The following is a 20,477-nucleotide window of genomic DNA, read 5'->3' on the forward strand; positions in this document are numbered from 1 at the left end:
AATTCACCCTTCCCTGAAGTTGAAATGCTTTAGAGGTCCACATTTGTGAGAGTTTTGTATTAGATGCGCTACATTGACTAAGTGTGGGACTTTATGTTCTTTCCCTTGCACTCACTTCATAAGGCTGTGAAAATGGAAGCTCAATTTCCCCAGATTGGAGCATTGTGCATTAGTTGAGGGCCAGTTAGTTCCTGTGTCTCGGATTTAAAAGATTTAGCCTGCTAATTCTTTTTTTATTATTATTTTTTGCAGTCCATGAATTGAAGATTTGTTGTTCATTCCACAATTCGTGTTTGCCTTCATCAGGTTGGCATATATGAGAATGCTAACAACGAGAGTTCCTAAAGAAAACAAAATGTATTTTAAAACATTATTGATGGAAACAAATTCCCTTTTTTCTCACACTATCTAGATGTAAGCATTTAAAAAACACGTATAATTGATGTGTGTATGTGTGTGTTTGGTGTGTTATTAAAATTAATTTTGGGTCAGGCGTGGTGGCTCACACCTGTAATCCCAGCACTTTGGGAGGCCAAAGTGGGCGGATCACCTGACCAACATGGCAAAACCCCATCTCTACTAAAAACAAAAAAATTAGCTGGGCGTGGTGGCACATGCCTGTAATCCCAGCTACTTGGGAGGCTGAGGCAGGAGAATCTCTTGAACCTGGGAGGCGGAGGATGCAGTGAGCCGAGATTTCGCCATTGCACTTCAGCCTGGGTGACAGAGTGAGACTCTGTCTCAAAATAATAATAATCAAAAGAAGTAGATCAGTAAACATCAGGTTACTTCAGGTCATTTTTCCTGTAAGGTTTAAAGCAGAGAGGACTTACGCTGACTCAGGTTATCTGGGCCCTTTCTGATTAGTTGCTGTGACTTTCCTATGCTTGAGCAAAACTAATTGGTTTGGGATTTTCCGGCTTCCCTAAAATTTCACTTTTGTTATTTGGCACTTAGCATGAGGGACTCCATTTTAATCTGGTCTGTTGGGACCTGGTGTAGGAGGTCAGCCCAAAACAACCCCCTTCCATAAATTTTATGTAATGATTCTGTTAGATTAGCTTGTGTGAGTTCTGGGGTTTTTTGTTGTTTGTTTGTTTTTCGAGATGGAGTCTCACTTTGTTGCCCTGGCTGGAGTGCAGTGGCGCTGTCTTGGCTCATTGCAACCTATGCCTCCTGGGTTCAAGTGATTCTCATGCTTCAGCCTCCCAAGTAGCTGGGATTACAAGCGTGCACTACCACACCCAGCTAGTTTTTGTATTTGTAGTAGAGATAGGGTTTCACCATGTTGGCCAGCCTGACCTCAAACTCCTGACTTCAAGCGATTCACACACCTCGGCCTCCCAAATGTTGGGATTACACGTATGAGCCACTGTGCCTAGCAAGTTTGTGTGAGTTCTGTTTTTCTGAGTGGATCATGACTAATATACTCTCTATTTTTATTAAATTAAAAGCTAACTTAAATTTAAATTTTATTTTACTTTGGATAATTTTGCATAGTTGATTGATTACTAGTAGAAATCCCTTTATGCCCTGGAATTAATAGGGCATATGAATTCCAAGAGCCCTTCATTCTTCACCAGCGACAATTACTTGTCTAGAAGAATGATATGTCAGTTCAGCAATTTTCCCAGAGACAAGACAGTTTTGTGTAAATAATGGGCAACATTAGCATTCTAACCTATAATATTTGTATGTCTAGAAATCTTTGTTTCCAGATTTAAGTCTTCATGTAAGCCCAATAAAAGTTACACTAGCATAAATTGTTCATTCAGTCTTCCTTAACAAATGTGTTACTGATATTTTAAGAATTATAAATTTTAAGTGAGGGTTTTAATATTAGGATTATGGTACCATCAAATATTGAACCAAAAAAAACTTTATGATTGTTGAGCTAATTCATTATTTAAAAATATATATATAACTCATTATCTCTTAAGACTCAAAGTTGGATTAGATAACTCAATTTCCCAAGAAATACAAGTTAATTTCCTGAAGAAGTTATCCCAATAGACAAAGCAGAATAGAATTGTAAAATATCACCTTTTATTCACATTAACATGTCTACTTGTCTGTCAGTGAAAAGAATAATGAAATTCTTTCTCTTTCAAGTCTCATAGATATTCAAAGGATATTGTCAACTCTCCTTTTCTATTTCATACCCCTGCCACCGTGTAGTTATTGGCAATGTTGATTTTCTGTCATGGAAATTATCTCATTGGCTCATGCATACATCTTTTCTCATACCTTAACATGAGTAAGAGAGTGAAGCCCTAGACCACAAAAATAATTAAATTTAAAGAAAAAAATTCATCATATAAATTAAATCAACACTATTCTAAAGCACATATTTTAAGCATTATTGGCAGAGACTTATACTTTAAATGTTGCCTAATTCATTTCAGTTCCAGAGTTGCACATTGAAATTTAACACTATAGAGGAAAACAAATCACAACATAAATGTCTGTGATGGTTTTTAATTTACAAGTGTCTGTCACATGCCTTATGTTTTAAACATGGATGGCATTCGAGTCTTTCACAATAGATTTGTCTATTTCTTTTATGCCTCTCATGAGCTTGCAGCATATTGGAGAGTAGGTCAGATCTTAGTTGTTTTTATGGAGCAAGAAAACTTGACATTCTACCTTTGTTTCATCTAAAGTTTCAGGAAGATCTGGGCAAGTCTTGAAGTCTGTTGTGTACAGTACATGTGGATAAGTAAGACATTTTCTGGAATTATGCATTTTGTTGGAAGAACATTGAGCTGGTTCAGAAAATCAACATCAGAAAAAAGTATATTTTAATGTGTTTGGTGGGATCTGCTGAAATTATTTTCTTTCTCTAGCCTCTTCTCAAAAACATAATGTAAAAACAAAAGTTATGCTATGAAAATCTCAGGAATATATAATGTGTATCAGGCAGAACCTCTCTGCCATGTTTACCAGAATTTACCAGAGGTCGTTCCTTGGATTTAGTTAGCTTGTGTTTGTTCCCCCAAAAGTTACTTAGTCACATGACCTTATAGCCCTAAGATACATGACACTACTTATAGGTTTTGAAACACAGGCTTTTGTTAGACAACACAATTTTGGTTTTTATCTGACATTTTTGCATATTTCTTCTCGAGGCCTATTGTGGATACTTTCTTTTACCCTCTCTGAAACTTTCATGTTCTCCATAGACGCCTGAGTATTCATTTTCTTATTTTTTTCTAACCATTCTCAACAGGCAGTTGAATTTAATCCTTTCAAATAGTATCTAAAACCCGATTACTTGCCTGTCTAGAAATCTTACTAGCTACACACCAAACACTGATCTCTCTCCTTAAATCTATACCTTGAATATTTAATAAATTTTTATCTTGTACAGGCAATGATCTGACAACTTGTCTCTTAATATGTTTCTGTTTCATGTTTATTTATTTTTAGAAATGATATGCTCACAATGATTTTTGCCATTTTTTTCCTTTAAAGATGTCTTTCTGTTTTAATTACGTGTGATTTTTCTTTTGAGATGTGTCTCTGAACATCTTTTCCCTCCTCTTGTTCCTCTTTTCTTACAGAATCTTTGTTTGTTTGTTTGCTTGCTTGTTTTGAGACAAGGTCTTGCTCGGTTACTCAGGCTGAGAGCAGTGGTGTGATCATAGCTCGCTGTAGCCTCAACCTCCCCAGGCTCAAATGATCCTCTCACTTCAGCCTTCCAAGTAGCTGGGACCACGGGTGCACACCACCAAAAATGCATGGGGCTAATTTTTGTATTTTTTGTGGAGACAGGGTTTTGCCATGTTGCTCAGGCTGGTCTCAAACTCCTGGACTCAAGGGTCCAGTCCACCTCGGCTTCCCAAAGTGCTAGAACTGTAAGCATGGGGCACTGTGCCTGGCCCTCTTATAAAATCTTTATGTTGGGCCCCTTCATTCTCTTTATTCTTCTCTTTATTTTTCATCTTTTCTGTTTTTCTCTAAATTTCCTTTGCTTTGGTAAATAAACAGGTGAGTCTCTTTGGCTTACTTAGTATAATCTCTTTATTTAAATTATGGGCTTTAAAATTGTGTTTCTTCATTTGTTGAAATGAAAAATAAAATAGCATCCCTTACTCTTTCTATGAAGAGCGAAGAAACTGACTTTAATGTGATATTTGAAACTCTCATTTTAAAGAGTTTTAATATACTTTTGCCTATATACATTTGCATGTTTATTTTTATTTGGGTATAACAATGAACTATATTCCTTATGTTGACATGGCATATCATCATTTAGTTTTATTAAACACCTAGTTGTATTATTTTATAATCTTAATGGTTACTGACTGAGATATTGGTGTATAATTAAGATAAACCAATATAGGCAACATAGATAATCCAAATTAGGTTTTTAGGAAAAAGCAAACTGATAAATAAGAATATTAAGATAACATTATTCGTCATTGTGATGAGATTGAGGCAAGGCCAATAACAATGTATAAAACAGAATTATTTCATATATCTACTTTGTCCGAAGAGTAACTTGGTTGCAGATGTTATATGAACTTTAATCTTTTTTCTTAGGGATGCAAACCAAATATTTAAATAAATTAAAAGGGTAAAATATTGAAGTACAATATGCATTCCTTTCTTACAAACTACTAACCAAGACCATTAATTAAAGTCATATTTGAACCATTTTTCTTTTTGACATATGGGTTAAATCACAAAACAAAACAAAAACAATATATAACTACATATATGTAATTATATTTAACTATATATAAATAATATAGTTACCATATATGTGACTATATTTAACTATATCTATATATATAACTGCCTTTATATATATCATAAAGAAGCAAAACAATTAAAGCATAAAGGATACAATTTTTTTCAGAAATTTGAATTTTTCTTGTTTATATGAGCCATTATCAATCACTATAAACCAACCAGAATACTTGCTCAGTTAAATTTTAAGAAAACCTATAATATAATTCATTAATTAACTTTAAGATTATTCAAAGAATAGCATTCTTATTCTCAAAAATATTTCAAAGTAATAACATAGAAACTTTTTGTCTAATTCCAAAGGAAGCGAGGGGAACTCATTTTGATGAAGCAGCAGGAGATGTGGGATTTAGATGCATTGCTGCCTACTGGAAATGCTGATCAATGAAGGAACCAAATACATATAATTGAGAGCCGTTGGATGCTACAGAGGAATAGCTGCATTAGAATAAAAGTACTTTATGATTACATTCTGAAGCTGCCATGCCATTCTACGTCCAGGACCATTATAACAATGACATTTGTTTTCATCTGCTTTTGTAAAGGTTTGAATTGGCTCAAGATTTGAGTAATTATTAAGTACTAGTTTTATTGACTACCAGAGCCTCTATTTTAAAAATTATGTATGTAATTTCTAAAGGTATGTTTCTCGTCATTAATTTCATTGCCCTTATTTCAAGGGGCCTGCCATGATCTTCATTTTTAGTAACTTAATTGTTTAGATTACACACTAGAAAGATGCTCCTCAACTTACAATGGGCTTATGTCCTGATACATCCATTGTAATGAAAATATGTATAAGTTGAGAATGCATTCAATACACTTAACCTCCCAAACATCATAGCTTAGCCCAATCTACCTTAAACATGCTCAGAACACTTATATCAGCCTACCATCGGGCAACATCATCCAACTCAAAGCCTATTTTATGATAAAGTGTTGACAAATTCATGTAATTTTATTGAGTACTGTACTGAACATGAAAAACAGAATGGTTGTATGGATACTCGAAGTATGGTTTCTACTGAATGCACATCCATTTTGTACCATTGTAAAGGCAAAAAATCTTCAGCCTAACCATTTTGAGTTGAAGACTGTCTATGTACTTGTCCAAGATTATTCATAGAATGTTAGAGTTGTTTTTCTTTCTGTTGTGAGGCCCTCTATAGGTATAATGCTTTATTATGGCCAATAGTTTCTTCTGGATTTATGCTATATCAAGACTATCCTTGATATAAAAATTGTATTTTGTAGATCCTGATAATTATTGAGCTGACAGTGAGTAAATGTAAACACTAAAGCTTGGGAGAAGGAACAGGCTCTGAAATGCGTACGGTTAGATGAAGTGGTTGCATTGTTACCAGTGGCAAATCCATACGAGTCTGCGGCAAACTCAGTCCTTGCCTCCTCAGAGAAAAGAATTTGGCTGAGGAGTGTAAGGCAGAGGGGGAAACCAAGGTAAGTTTGAGAGCAGGAGTGAAAGTTTATTAAAAAGATTTAGAGCAGGAAGTAAAGAAAGCAAAGTACACTTGCAAGAGGGCTAAGTGGGTGACTTGAGAGATCCAAGTGCCCGGTTCAGCCCTGGACTTGGGGTTGAATACATTGGCATGGCTTCAGGGTTTGTGTTTTTTCTCCCTTGATTTTTCCCTTGGGGCAGGCTGTCGGCATGTGCGGTGCCCTGCCAGCACTTGGGAGGATCCGCATGCACAGTATGTCTGCTGAAGTTGTGTGCAGGCTCAGTTGAGGCATTTTTCCCTAACCAGTCAAATGTTCCTGCAGGAAGGTCGTATACATGTTAAACTCCTCTGCCATTTTGCCTTTTAGTGCGCATGCTTGAGCCCTCTTGCCCAGCTCATGAGACCTTACTGGGAAGCTGCTGATAACCAGCTTCAGGTGTTTTCTCTCTGTTGGAAGACTGCCTTTCCTTGGTGCTGGCTGTGACCGATTATTGTTTTAGAGAGAGTTTAACAACCACCTTACCATCACCTGATGGTCACCTGACATTCCCAGCAGGGGAGCGGGGCCTCTCCAGGCTACTCATGTCTGCCTAACTACCTACTCTAACAGCATGAGTACACTCACATACATGAACTCACAGAGGGTTATTTGGCCTGAAACACAAAACAGTAACAACTTCTCAACCACATATTCTCAAATGCCAGGAGATACCAGAATTCTGAAGGCAAACACACAGAAATGCAAATTGAAACTAAATTCTGTGTTCTCTGCTACCTTAAATAGCCACATAAACCTACTGATGAAATACACAAAACAAACTAATTTAAAAGTATTTCTCTACTACTGCCACCAGTGTAGACAGATAATTGGCTATGTGCAAACCAGAATCAATTCTAAGAATACACTTGGCTAACAACCAGATTCTGGACTTAGGAGCCAACATGCTCAATCACCTTAATTGAAATTCACAGATGAGCAGTAAGAAGGTGACCAGAAAACTCAAGAGGTGGAGTTTTGGGTAAGGAACAATCGAAGGTTACATACTCTGTTGACAACCATGATAGAAACTTTTGTGCAGTGACTGATATTTTAAAATCTCAAATATAGACTGTCAAAGAATAACTCAGAGATGTTTAACTAACTGGATAGTAATAATTGGGTCACGTATAAATGAGAGATGTTAGATCAGTTGTCAGTGGTCAAAAGCAAAATCAGGCTTATAAGAGAAAGGGAAGGAAAATAATTAGAGTCAAGAACACCTGGTCATGCTGTAGATTTGTAGAAATATTGATTAGCTAGCAGACAGAAAAGTGGTCAGCCTTGAAAATTTAATTTTAAGGAAAGCGGTGAGAGTCAGTAAAAAAACTCATTTTAATTGTATATGTATGTAACATCCTAAGAGATAATCCCGTGGCACTCATGTGATTAGTCTCTATTTGAAGCTTTCCAGAGTCCTCAATTAACACCTGCATTTTATTCATAATTAATACTGGCCTGTACAGAATTTCTCATAACCAGCACATGGATACCCCTTGAGAATATTGGAATGAAATCATATTAAGTGGTAGGTTCTTTTTACTTTAACACCTTACATACCATAGTGCTGGATTTTTTTTCAATGCGAATTCTAGACAATATTTCTTTCCTTCTACCATATAACACCTAGCTAATTTAAAGCATGTACGATCAGCCTATACACACACTACCTCTTTATAAAGGTTACTATACAATTTGCAATCATTTGGCCTTTCCTCATTCATCAAAGATTTTTAATATGTTGCTGCGACCACAGAATTCATAATTTGAAATACTCACCTGTGAGAATATAGTAGGGGTGGGGCCTTTGGGAGGTCATGAGAGTGGAGTCTCATGAATGGGACGAGTACCCTCATAAAAGACGACCCAGAGAGCTTCCTCGCCCCTTCTACCATGTGAGGACACAGTGAGAAGGCGCCATCTATAAACCAGGAAATGGGTTCTCACCAAACACTGAATCTGCCCCGCCTTGATCTTGGACTTCCAGCCTCCAGAACTGTGAGCAATAAATGTCTGTTGTTTATAAGATACCTAGTCCATGGTGTTTTGTTATAGAATCCTAAAAGGACTAAACAAGCTTACTCTGTTTCTTTTAACCTTTTACCTTTGCAATCTTTTGTAATGATTGTAATCTCCACATACATAATCAACGGCCAATTCTGGCTTCTCAGTTCTTTGAACTTCTGACTTTCAAAGATTTTTCTTTTTTTACACACAAGAACTTCTCACTCCTCCTATTGCTTTAACATAGGCATTAGGAATAAATAATACAGACACAATGTAGTTAATGTGGTTTTTTGTTTTTTTTTGAGACAGAGTCTCACTCTGTCATCCAGGCTAGAGTGTAATGACATGGTCTTGGCTCACTGCAACCTCCGCCTCGTGGGTTCAAGCAATTCTCCTGCCTCAGTCTTCCAAGTAGCTGGGCCTACAGGCACATGCCACCACACCTGGCTAATTTTTGTATTTTTAGTAGAGATGGAGTTTCACTATGTTGGCCAGGCTGGTCGTGAACTCCTGACCTTGTGATCCGCCCACCTTGGCCTCCCAAAGTGCTGGGATTACAGGCGTGAGCCACTATGCCTGGCCTTGTTGTTTTTTGTTTTTGTTTTTTGAGACAGAGTCTCACTCTGTCGCCCAGGCTGGAGTACAGTGGCACAATCTCGGCTCACTGCAACCTCTGCCTCCCGGGTTCAAGAGATTCTCCTGCCTCAGCCTCCTGAGTAGCTGGGATTATAGGCACGCACCACCACACCCGGCAAATTTTTGTATTTTTTAGTAGAGATGGGGTTTCACCATGTTGGCCAGACTGGTCTTGAAGTCCTGACCTCGTGATCTGCCTGTTTTGGCCTCCCAAAGTGCTGGGATTACAGGCATGAGCCACCAAGCCCAGCCTTGTTTTTTTTTTTTAAATCAACAATTCATGCATCTGCTTTTCTGAATATCACTTCTTATCCATCCAGCTAACTCTGCTAATGCTATCAGGGCTTCCAATTCAATGATTTCACCTTTTCATTACCCCTCACCTCTGAATGACCTCACTTTCCTGTTTACTCAATTTACTTTCCTGGTCCAGCTTTGTAATTATTTTTTTACAATACACTCCACTCTCTTGTTTTATTTCTCTTCAGTTATGTCCCTCTGCCCAAAGCCCATGCCAGTTCATGAAACCCCTTTTACAAAAATTTAATCAGTGAGAAAATTATGACAGTGAAAGAGATCCAAGCTAACTCACCCCACCATCTTGCCTTTCCCTTAAATATTCCAGAGTTTTGGGACCAAGCTAACTTTGGAACACATTTAGGCTATAGTTTAAATGATAATAGGCCTTGCCTAAGACTCAATCACTTTTGTAAAGCCAGTGGGAAACCATCAGGCTGCGAAGATGAGAGGAGCCTGAGTCTTGCAAAGGTGCAGACATAAATGATTGCCAGCCGTTGTTCTGGAGGTTATTAGATATGCACCTTCCCCAATTACTCCTGCAAGTAACACCACTAGCGTAGATTGGCCTTTTGAGAGATATCTTTCCAGGTTTTTTCATGTCTGACACCTGTGGCTCCACCTGGACCTGCCAACCCTGCTCTCTTACGGCCCCGCCCGGAAGCAATTCAGCCTGTAGGAGCAATATTTGAGAGACATTATAGCAGAGCAAGGGAGGGGCTGTACCATGGAAACTGTCTTGGATTAAAGTCCAACTCCTCCATTTACCAGCTATGCCTTTTTGACTTAACTACTCTGTATCTGTAGTTAATAATTTCTCACTGGTGAAATAAAAATAATGCATTCATTCAGTTTTGTTATACAGATGAATCATGCTCATAGTGTTCTATTCAATACTATCATTATTTACTATTATTGTTATTTTGATTTCCATTATCAGATATAGATTACTGCCTGCTTTGTGAAGGACTTCCTTTTCTTAGCCTTTCTGCACTTACCCCTGGTGATCTGTTAGTGCTACGTGCATTCAAATGTCATAATACTCCAGTGACTCCCCCATTGATGACTTCAGCATTGACCTCTCACCTGAAAGCCAGGGTCAAATATCCATGGGCCAACTTAACAACTAGATAAGAAACTAGAGACACAACTGCACACAGCTGGTAAGCAGAATTGGTTGACAGGGCTGATAGGGTTTAGCTGTATCCCCACCCAAATCTCATCTTGAATTGTAGCTCCCATATTCCAAGTATGTCATGGGAGGGACCTGGTGAGAGGTAATTGAATCATGGGGGTGGGGTTTTCCTGTGATTTCCTAGTGATAATGAGTAAGTCTCATGAGATCTGATAGTTTTATAAAGGGCAGTTCCCCTGCACACTCTCTCTTGCCTGCCACCATGTAAGAAATGCCTTTGCTCCTCCTTTGCCTTTGGCCATAATTGTGAGGCCTCCCCAGCCATGAGAACTGTGAGTCCATTAAATCTCTTTTTTCTTTATAAATTACCCAGTCTTGGGTATGTCTTTATTAGCAGCATGAGAATGGACTAATACAAGGGCAGATTGAAGGATTTGAAGATTGGGGTACATGAAAAGGACAGAAAGATATGGAGGTCTGAGTAATTTGCGTTTGTGCAGGACTTACTAAGGAATCAGAATTTCATCAGGGTGGGACTATAGTCATTGAAGGGGTGAAAATGAAAGATGTGGGGGTGATTTCCTGACAGCAAGCAGACTGCTTAGGAGTTCTTTTTGATACTCCAATGAAACATGGCATTGCTTTGGCTGTGTCAAGGGCAGTGGTAGTCGTGGAGTGGTGAGAGAGGAGTATTTTGGTGGTAGACCTAATAGGAATGGCTGAAGGATTGACCATGGAGTATGAGGAGTTTGCTTTGATTTGGGGTAACGGGGTGAAAAATTGGATCCCTTCATGTGATAGTGAAGCTTAGGAACATCTAGCATAAACTTTGACATACTCTGTTGAAGATCAATCTATCTGGTATCCAAGAGTTGGTTAACTCAGAGCCTTACACATAGTGAATAATTGCTTTAAAAAAATAAAGAAATTGAAAGATGTAGGGGAAAGTGAGGAAGGGAAAGAGTGAGAATGTAATGGTTAAATTAGGTCATTTATGCAGTTTCCTCTTTTCCCGTAGGCTTTGTCACCCAGAATACTCATCTTTTGAGGTAAAATCCTATGGGAAGGTTTTTCTTGACTTATTTCAGTAGGAATAAATGTTCAGCCCCAGCCCCAGAAGATAATGGGAGAATTGCGTTCTTCCTACTTTGATTTTGTCTGTATCTTGCTCCCGTACAGATCTGGTTTACAACCTGGGCTTTGGGCTCTGGGCCAACCCCTAATTACATTTTAGATGGAGTTATTTTTTTTCTTTTGTGATTTTTATTGTTATGGATTTCAGAAAGGACAGCAAGGTAAATATGAGTTTGCTCCCCTATCTTTCTCTATAAGCCTTAGACTTTTAAATACTTAGATGTTCCAGCCTTAAAGGGAAATTTATAGCCTTTTTGGAATGTGAGTTATCTTCAGTTCCCATTTCCTTAAGTCAGGTAGGTATGAATAAGAAAGCACATTTCAAGTTAAATTCTAAAGCTCACTTGTTACCATGCACATAATAGCATAAAATTAAAATGTTCCCTACCTCTTCTATTTTGAAATATCATGGTTTAATGAATTATTCTCTACTTCAAGTATTTTACTATCACATTTAGTGCCTCTCCCGCTGGCCATCCTTGCTCCGAGCAGACATCATGTTTTGTTACTGGCCTTCACAGAAACATTTTCCCATTTGTAACATCAGTGGTTTTACTGCGAAACATTACCAAATCAAACTTTACTGCTCTGTGATTAAAATGACCTTAAGAATAATCACAGTATAAATTATCCAACTCAACTCAAACTGAAACTTGACCATCCTTGAAATTTCATGCCTGTGGCCTGCAACTGAAATTATTCTTCTGATCTTTTTAACAACTCACTCCCTTCTACCTTCAAGATTATGAGGATAGAGTTTAGATGAATAATTAAAATAATATTATACAGCATTTCTCAAGGAATTCACGTGTAATACTCAAAGCACATCATTCTGAGTTATACCTGAGATGAAATATACCTTTTTGGGGAACATAATTCATAAAGAAAAACATAGCCAGGATCTAACTCAGAAAAAAATTTGTATGAACGTATTGTAACTTATTAAGACCTACTATGTACAAGTCACTGTGCTAAACATTAGAGAAATCATCTTTAACCTTCTCAGTACTCATGAAGGTTGGGTAATATCTCCCTCTATTTCTTAGGATATTAACCACATGGATCTTACATGTTTTGTTTAAAGAGGTAAATGAAGGATTTGCTCAATCAGCAAATTCTCCACTTGCAAACAACGTTAAATCACCTTTTTTACATAAAAGTGTATGACACCCAATGAGAGATAGTAACTGCAGTGACTTTGTTTTATTAATATGACACCCAATGAGAGATAGTGACTGCAGTGACTTTGTTTTATTAATATAAAGACATTGAAGTACGCCACTCAGGGAGATGTCTAACCATGACTGATGAGAGGTGACTTCCATAGAATTAGATAATGAACAAGAGACACATAGTAGCTTGGTGTATCTAAATAAATATGGTTGGTCATTTTTCTTACACATTAGCATTATTATAAATAATTATAAGCCCCCTACATAGAAATATGTTTCAAAATCTCTGATAGCTTAGTTAAATTTTGTCACCAACTATTACTAAGATGATGGTCATTGTAGATGAAAATGCCAAGCTCTGTCTGGTGCTCACTAATTTCACCTTTCTGATCGTCATTATTCTGTATGTTGGACCAGCCATAATACACAAGGCTTATTTTGTAAAGAAGTACATGAGTAAATACATGACCTCATGAGTAACAAATATTGCTGAGATGGGAGAGTTCCCTGCACCCCTTCGTGGGACTTGCAACAGGGGTGTGGCTCGTTTACTCGGCTGCTGGAGGAGGGGCATGCAGGCAAGCCGGGGCTTGCCTGGGCTGGGGGCAGTGTTTTTGGGCCCTGACCACATGGCAGCGTGTAGGGGTATGTTACAATTAATGCTCTTTCAGCAGATACCATCCACAGATGGCTAAGTGTTAATCAGCTCAGTGGAAAGTCAAGGAGACAGCATTTTACACCCTGCCCTCTTGGTACCTGGGTCCTTTTCCAGCATTCAGGAAGAATCAGGTCACATGGACTTGAAGGACGGTGAATTCAGAAATTTTATTGGGTAATAGAGGTGGCTCTCAGTGGGATGGGGAGCTGGAAAGGGGATGGAGTGGGAAGAGAATCTTCACCTGGAGTTCAGCCATCTCAGGCAGAACTCCTCTCCAACGGTCCTGAGCCAAACTCCTCTCAACATTCAGATGCTTCTTCTTTTCTCTCCTTCTCTGCCACATCACTCTGTTCCTCTGCCAGTGGTGCTTGGTGTTTTTATGGGTACAGGATGGGGGGTGTGGTGGGCCAGGGTGGTTTTGGAAAAAGTGACATTCAGGCAGGAAAACAGGGATGTGAAGTTCTCATTTAGGGCTGTGGGCCCAGGCTTGTGGGTGGGACCTTTATCAGAGAACCGCCCTCTTCTACCCAGTATCTCCCTGCCTCCTGTCCATATCATTGCCACTTATTGAAAGTTGGCCATTTTCAACAAGGGTATGAGCATATGTGCTTGGCAGGCACTATAAAGTTTGGATAAACAAGCTGTGTTGCTGAGGTAGAGTGATGTATTAGTTGACTATAATTTTTAGTCTAAGAAAGTCATAATGAGGCTTTTAACAAAGTGTATGGTTGGGGATAGGGAGAAAATGAGAAAATGGGACACATGATAATGACAGAGGCTTGGCAGATTTACCAAATCATTGGGTGCACAAGATTTGGCAGATAGCAGGAGCAATAATGACTCTAGTGGTTTTTCACTGGGTGAAGAAATAAAGTAAAGGAGCTTATTTGAAGGGATGCAGATTGCTGCAAATCTGTGTATGGTGATTTTGAGATGCAAGTCTATGAGCTAGTCCAGTAGGCAGAGGGGTAATGTGGTTTGGAATAAAGGGAGCTGAAATCCATGCAGCTCCTAGGTGTTTAGACACCATTGGTATAAGGTGGTTTGGGAAACCAGGGTCTTTGAGGTCAGCACCAGGGGAATATAGAAGAGAAGCAGAGAGAGGAGAGAAGAGATTGAAACCACCTTTGCAAAAATTATAGCTGAGGAAATTATGGCTATGACAGAGATCAGACCTAACTGACTCCATCTTGCTTCTAACATTTAACCTGTCCTTGTTCATTCCTTGGCATAGGCCAAACTAACCTTGGGGAGGAATTGAGCTTATGGTTTGACTCTGAAACAAAAGTGATAATAGCCCTTTCATGAAAAGACCCCCTTCTTGCCTGGGGACCAGTCTGCCTTTGTATGACTAACAAATTAGCTACAAATTAGAAATTATGGTTGGGATCCATGTGGCCTCTGGATGCAAGAGTCTGAAACTCCCCAAATCACTCCTGTGGATAACATCACTGCTGTAAAACCTAAGATCAGTGCTTGAGATATTTTGTAGACCCTGCACTCAAAGGATCAGCTGACACTACCCAGACCAGTAATCTGGCTCACCCAGTTCTGTGATCCCACCCTGGAACAGAAAACAGCAAGAAAAGCTCACTTTGATGCCCTGTGATTCTATCTCCAACCTGACCAATCGGCACTTCCCCCACTTCCCAAGCCCCTACCCACCAAGTTATCCTTAAAAACTCTGATCCCCGAATGCTCTGGGAGACTGATTTGAGTAATAATAAAACTCCCATCTCCCACACAGCCAGCTGTGTGTGAATTACTCTTTCTCCATTGCAACTCCTCTGTCTCAATAAATCAGCTCTGTCTAGGCAGCAGGCAAGGTGAACCCGTTGGGTAGTTACAAGATGGCCAATAGTGTCGGTGTGGGTCAAAAACAAGGAACAATGAAAGATGGCACAGAGTAAGAAAAATGGAAATAATTAGAAGACCATAAGATGATGATGCTTCAATATGAAAGAAATGAGAAAATACCAGCAGAAGGCACATTCTCAACTGGGAATAATGTTCTCTGCCTATACTGACTTAAAATGTAAACTCAGAAAGAGAAAAGATTCTTTTTAATTGCTCATTGTATTATTCTGCATTAATGGAATGCTCTCAGAAAGTGCTGAATACATATCCATTAAATGAATTGTGAAGTCAAATGAGACAAGTTTTTCAGAGTATACTGGGCTTCACCAGTATGAAAATATTCTACAATAATCTCTTAAGCATCTACTAATTTCTGGACATTAGTATATTATGATATACATTGGTATATTCATAGATGGACAAGACCCCACCTTTGAAATTTGACAAAGTAATAAAATGTGAGAAAAGAAAAGACAAAGCATGAATTGTAGTTTTTCAAATAAAAGAATTGTCTGTATGCACTGGGAAACACAGAGTTGGGATGGTATGTCATCATATCTGTATTATAAACAATGCTAGTGAAAAGCTTTTTAAAAATTAAGTATAGAACTAAGATAACTAGCAAGAAAATGATCCGAGAGCAATGTAAATAAATATAAAATTCTAATATTTCCCTAATGTGGAGAGTTCTAAAGAATGGATGATTGGTTTGAATAGCTTGTTTCACTGAAATCTCCATCTTACATTCTTTTAGTATCAAATAATGATTTTTCAGGAGTTTCTCTATATGTCGGCATAATATTGCACTTATACTTGGGCGATTGCAGTAGGAATCACACTCTTCAATTTTCTATAACTGTCTTGAAATTCACTAACTCCTCTTATTTCTTTTTCTTGAAACTACTGAAGCAGCTTTGCCAATGTGCCACAATGTTTCAGTTTTCTTGTCTGAAGTAGGACCCAGAGTTCTTTGCCTCAAGATCAATAAAATTAAGGAACATGGACATAAGGGTGAGGTTGGAGTGAAAGTTGAATGAGCGAAAGGAGAAAGCTATCTGCAATGGAGAGGGGGCACAAAAGAGGGTTGCTGTTCCACAGTCGAATACAAGGGCTTTTATAAACAGTCTCATGGGGCGAGTAAGGTGCAAATAACAAGTTAGGACTAGGTGTTTCATTAGCATAAGGTGCAAATTCCTGACAGCTCCTTACTGTCCTTCTAATGTGCATGCGGGCTCTTAGCCTAAGTTACTCCATGTTGTTTAATTTCCCTTACTGCACGTGCGTAAGTGGGTGGAATTCTCCATTGTGGACATGTTGGGTTCTGTGTTACTCCTCTTAGGCATGTTTCGAGCAAGCCCCAGGCCACCCCCCCGCCCCTCCCACAATCCACATTCCACATTTCCACCCTTCCCTGTGCAAATTCCCTTATATAACTATGTCCAAAAAAGGAAAGCGATGCGCTCACTGAAGCCTACTGTGTATACATGACCCTTGCTAGTTACACAGAAGGCATCTTTATGGTGGACTTTGCCTCCTTATCTAAGCTTGCAGCCTGATCCTTCGGGCTGATCCTTTGTTAGAAAAAAAAGGAATTCTACCAAGGACCTGTCCTAGCTATCTGCCTAACTGGTTCCTTTCTCTTTTTTCCTCACCGTAATCCTAAATGTGACTTTGCTTTAATTAATGTTTCACATGCTAAAAATGCTACCAGTAATCCCCCATCTCTCAAGATGTAAAGTCTCAGGGCTGGCATTTATGAAGACACAAATAAACGAACAGCTGCTTACAGTGAAATGAAAGTCCTGGGTGACGTAAATTGTAATAATAGGCTTATCGTTTGTTCCATTCTTAAACTAGCATATTCAGATTTTGTTGAAAATGTGGTAGAAAGAAACTTGAATTCCAAATTGATTCAAGAATAGTTATTATTACTCAAAGACCCTTGGAGTGTTTTTGTGTGTTTTAATTAGTTGCAGATTTTTGGGGAGTGAGGGCAGATAAAATAATTCTGGAGATGGTTAAAAAATCAAAATATTTTCAAGTTACAAAGTGTGGTACATTCAGGTAGTACATGTGCAGGAATTTTGTCCTTTTAAGGACAAAATAAGGGAGTCTTATTAAAGAATTTTTCAGTGGAGTCGGGCAGGAGGGAGGCCGAGGAACATACACATACTTAAACAAGTTTGATCACCAAGACAGAGATAATTAGCTCATCTGTGGGGGAACCTGAAAGCAGGAATTATCACTTCCACCAAAGGCTTTGTGCTTATTTTTCCTTACATTTTCAGGAAACCTTGAGGACATATTTGACAGCTCTTCTTCCTTACCTACAGAGGTTCTCATCTCTGAGAATAAGGCTATTTAAACTTTAAAGATTCTCAGCAGGTTGCAACTGTTTCCTGCTCAGCGACTTTAAAGTTTATGAAAAGAAGAAATGTGAAAAAGGCTTTTGTTCACCGAGTCAAGTATATTGAGTTAAGAGGTAATGATTCCATTTTGTTTCCTGAACTCAATGCCCCGGGCTCCATAATCCTTTAAACCAATTCTAAGGGTCTTCCCAACTTCAAACATTCTTCCTTTCTTCAACTTCTTTCTTCTTGGAGATTTAAAAATTTGGTTCTTGTTTCTTCTCCTTTAATCATTCTCATGATTTGTTAATTCTTTTAGATGTTAATCTTTTGTATTTTCTGTACCTCCATCATCCCATCTATGATAATTTCTTGTCATTTGATGTTTTAATTATGTTAGTCTATCCTACCAATTTATTATTATCATGAAAATAACCTAACTGAAATTTTCCAATTGCTTTCTAAATTGAGAATACTTATGTTCATTTAGTTGTTGTTTTAATATTCATGTGAATGAAAAAAATATATCTTTCTTGCTTGTTAGTAATAGAGAAGGTGGAAATGGGAAAAAGATGGTACCCAGGAACACGTCTGCAAATATGTATCACCTAAACTGTGATAAACTGTGGCATCAGACTCTCACATAGCAGGAATATTCAAACACCACACATTCCAAGCTGTAGAAATTTTATGAATGAAACCAAAACAAACAAATAAACAACTATTGTTGGTTAAACAATAATAAGAACAATAATTTAAAAAAAACAGTATACCATACCAATCATTAAGTGTTGTTGTTTATTTTGTATAAACTTTTAAAAAAGGAATTAAAACCTTTACAAAGCTATTCAAAGTAAATAAACAGTACAAATTTCAATTTATTTAGATGTTAGAAACAGAGATATATGCCTCAATTCTGGCCTTTTGCAATGAGTATATTCTGTAACACAGGTATAAAATATTTATTATTTTCTATTTTAACTTATTGGGGAGAGTTGATAGTCTTGTCTATGTTTCTGCACATTATCTAGTTACTTTCAAAACAAACTATTACCCAAATATCTTGTCACTAGATTCTTAATGATGATGGCATTTGATTCTTCTCTGTGACCGTCTTTCTCCTAAGTAGACTCACCCAGTGCCAAAAACAACTGTGCTGTTCATTTTGCAAAGCTAGAAATACAAGTGTGTGTGTGTGTATGTGTGTGTGTGTGTGTATGTGTGTGTGTGTGGAGAGACAGAGAGAGAGAAAATATAAGTAGCTAAAAATCCATGAGAACATTTACTGTGGAGAACATTTGTGGAAAATTTCTTTCTCTTTATTGAGTCAAATGAGCTCAGATATTCAAAATGTGTGGTTTAATTACTGAGTCTTCTAGTGCAGAAGTAAATCTTAAAGTACTTACTTTTTTATATATAAAATTGAAACGAATTGAATACATATTTGAAGACCTATAAAATTGGACAAAATCATGTTAACTTCTGTTAGATACAATGAACTGAATTGATCAGGGAATCTTCCCTTTCATTTCAAACACAAACAAGTACTAGAAATATGTAATAATGCGTTAAGGTCATCAACTCAATATCAAGACAGGAAAATCTATAGTTATTAGGAACTCAGTATACTCTAAGTCAAAGTTTTAAGAGTGAGCTGAAGGCAAGAGAGCATGGGGGAAATGGGACTCTAGATAGGCATTAACAGGTGGAAGTTGCAACCTTCCCACCACATAGGGAAGGAATTCAGGCAGCAATCCCCCATGAGCAAACAGATTTGCTCTTATTCCTTTTTATTTTAATCACTGTAATTTTGCATCCAACCTAGAATTGTGAGCAGCTTCTCTATAATTGTAGGAGGAAGAAAAAAACTTCTTTTTGAAGGTATCCAATGTCTACCAAGATGGCAGGGATCTGAGAGACCAATAGAGTTCAACTCAGTATCTCACCTTAATATAATGTTCAAGGTGTTTATGATTCACCAGTGGCAGTTAAGACAAACATTATCTGAGAGTCTGAAGATCCCAGCAAAGCCATGGGTATTTACCTTGTAGCAAAAGGACAAAATCTGAGCATGAGGGTCTGTCATAGAACAGGGTCTGGTGAACATCTCAAGCTCTATTTTGAAACTCTGACAGACTGTGCTATGGGAGCAGAGGTGAACCAGAAGTTGATAAATATATGAGTCTTGTCAATGAATGAAACCAGGTTTTTTGTTGTTGTTGTTTTTGACAGAATCTTGCTATGATCTCAGCTCACTGCAACCTCTGCCTCCAGGGTTCAAGCAATTCCCCTGCCTCAACCTCCCAAGTAGCTGGGATTACAGTCACTTGCCACCACGCCCAGCTAATTTTTGTATTTTTAGTAGAGACAGTGTTTCACCATGTTGCCCACGCTGGTCTCAAACTCCTGACCTCAGATGATCCACCCACCTTGGCCTCCCAAAGTGTCAGGATTACAGGTGTGAGTCACCACACCCAGCCAAAACCAGCTTTTAATATGTCAGTATGACACTTAGATCAAGGAAATAAATAGATTCTTTTTGGATAAAGATAATAGCATCTTAAGTCAAATTTTATCTCTCAAAATTATTTTAAGCAGTATCAGCATTTAATCAGAAATTACCTGCTGTAAGAGGAAATAATAACACATGGCTGAAATGAAGGTAGACTCAGAAAGATAATAGATGGAAATAGTAGCATACTTAAATTGGGATAGAAGTTTTAGATATCTGTGATTAAAATGTTTAAGAAATTCTGTGGTAAGGATTATCAGCAGGGCACTAGAAAGAGGAAAATATGGGGTAGAAATTCTTGAATTGAAAACTAAAACAATTAATGAAATTGACAAAAGATTAATTACAGAAGAGAGAATTAAGGAAAAGAAGCATACAGAGGCAAAAAGATAATAAAGTAGAGGGGAGAAGTAAGATCTATTTGAAACGTAGAGAAGTTATATAAGATACATATAGCTGGAGTCCCGAGAGA

This window comes from Pongo abelii, chromosome X (assembly GCF_028885655.2).
Source record: "Pongo abelii isolate AG06213 chromosome X, NHGRI_mPonAbe1-v2.0_pri, whole genome shotgun sequence".
Lineage (NCBI taxonomy): Eukaryota > Metazoa > Chordata > Mammalia > Primates > Hominidae > Pongo > Pongo abelii.